General features: G+C 33.9%; 1 long non-coding RNA gene across 2 annotated transcripts; it reads left to right on the forward strand.

Annotated features, from left to right (window-relative positions):
* The first annotated feature begins 821 nt into the window (after positions 1-821).
* Positions 822-1,939, forward strand: LOC107755309 (uncharacterized). Of its 2 annotated transcripts, XR_001641677.1 has the most exons (4): positions 822-857; positions 1,486-1,561; positions 1,663-1,766; positions 1,886-1,939. It is a non-coding gene; the product is annotated as an uncharacterized LOC107755309 (long non-coding RNA). The 2 variants fall into 2 exon arrangements; XR_001641676.1 differs by having other exon boundaries at positions 1,486-1,766.
* The last annotated feature ends 270 nt before the right edge of the window (positions 1,940-2,209 follow it).

Consider the following 2,209-nt stretch of genomic DNA (forward strand, 5'->3'; position numbering starts at 1 on the left):
GTAAGAATAAACTACGAATTCAAGTAAAATTTTCAGTCATCTTATAAAAAGTGAGCCATCCTACTTTTAAAATCACTTGCTATGACAACTAATAAAAAGTTTAGTATCACGAAATTCTTGCAGAACTTTAAAAAACATTATTGAAAGAAAAATTGTACGTTTCATATCATAATACAATAAATTATTACACGATTATGTACACATTTCTTTATATTTACACAGTTTATGCTCAAATGTGCCATTAATGTACTGACACACAAATATATAGTGTATTTTATACAAATATAACTCATAAATGTCTTTTGTAAATTTGTTTCTGTAAATGTCAAAAACAAAGTTTAAGGCTGATGTCTCTATTCATTTTCACAGAAGCAAAGCAGCAGATGTTATAAATAAAGTGAATAATGTTATTGAATAGAATATATTAAAACCGTTATTGCACGACATAGGCCTATTCTTATAGGCTACACAAACAAAACAGTTGGAGATGCGTTTATGCATTTTTTTTTTTTACGCATTAGTAGAAAATCAAAACTTCGCAAGTTCTCTTGTAAAATAAGATAATTTAAAAAAAACAAAAACATGGAATAAATTGTGTACAGAAAGCGAGTAAAGAACTCTCAGCATTATGCTACTAAAATTGTCAGTTTAATCTCGCAAAAACTCCCGTTAATAAAAAAATCTGACTACACTGCACAATTAATCTCTTACACTGCGTCTTTGTTGTTTATGATTAATTCGGTGCTTGCACGTACACCGCTTCTATTATTATTGCTGCTTAGATGTTCAAATAGCGGCAGTACTCTGACTTTGCCACAAGGAAACGTGCGTGCGCCTGCTCAGACCCTGACGTGACGGTAAGTACTTTTCCACGTCAAAGACCGTTTTTATAAATATGAACGCTGCACATTTTATAAACGACGCCCCAGATCTTCTAGTGAGAGCTCCTGAAAGCTGCATGTTTCTAAGATTCTTTTTGGATTATTAGATCTCGTCCCAATGACCTCTAAGGAGGCAAGAACATTAGTCTGTTATAATAAATATCACCACAGCCTTGGTGTGTTATCACTATCTAAACATGGAATAAGTTTCTTTTTGGTATGCATTGGTGAAGTTTGGTGTTATGACTTGGATATTCTTCACAAAGGTCTTTAGCTTTGCAGGCAGCACTTTTTACATTGCAGTAGAGCAGCAGCGATGAAAGAGTTAAAAACAAGCAAGAGGAACAAGGACGGGGCAAAAAAAAAAAAACGTTCAAAGATGTTTAATAAAGCATTGTATAATATAGTAAAGTCCTGTATAGTAGAGCTTAAATAAAGTCTTACATATTTTAAAGTAGAAATGTTTACTAAAATCAACTTTTATGAGGATCAATTAGTCATTAAATGGATACTTGACATTTTTCACGAACACACACACACAATTCTGTGAACTGCTGTCAGTGACTACTAGCATCTGTCATTTGTTAACTTATTAATATTACAGAACAGAATAAAGGCTACTGGAATTACTCCCCATCTTGGAAATTCTTCATGTAAAATCACCGATGAGTGTAACACAGGTAATGCAACTCGGCAGAGATATTCAAAGTTAGTCATGTATCGTTCTATGAGAGGTTTGTCCAGATGAAAACGCACTTTCTCGCCCCTCTCTGTCCTTGAGCTGTGATAAGAGGCCTGCTAGAGTTTATCTGGAGTTTCACAGGTGACAAATCTGAGCTTCCAAGACACAGCACAGCTACACACACACATGATCTGCTCTTTAAGGTAAACTGGCATACAGTCTGTTCATTTTATTAATGTATGAAGTTTAATACCAAAAAGATTTTCATAATTTGAGGGCTCTGACATCATTTGCATCATTGTGATTGTGAAATCATCACCAGTGATTACTGCAGATGGACAAGTCACCTACACTACAATGGAGAAGTTTGGGATTGGTAATTTTATTTGTTTTCTAAAGAAGACTCCTATTCATTAACAGTAATTTTGTGAAATATTTTTTACAATTTAAAATAACTGTTTTCTATTGTAATGTATTTTAAAATGTAATTTATTCCTGTGATACGAAGCTGAATTTTCAGTATCATTACTCCAGTCTTCAGTGCCATCTGATCCTTCAGAAATCGGTCTAATATGCTAATTTGGTGGCCAGCAAACATTAGCAATGTTGAAAACTGTTACATTTTTTGGGGGGGGGGGGGAACGGG

Source organism: Sinocyclocheilus rhinocerous, unplaced genomic scaffold, assembly GCF_001515625.1.
Source record: "Sinocyclocheilus rhinocerous isolate Xijiao unplaced genomic scaffold, SAMN03320098_v1.1 scaffold2637, whole genome shotgun sequence".
Lineage (NCBI taxonomy): Eukaryota > Metazoa > Chordata > Actinopteri > Cypriniformes > Cyprinidae > Sinocyclocheilus > Sinocyclocheilus rhinocerous.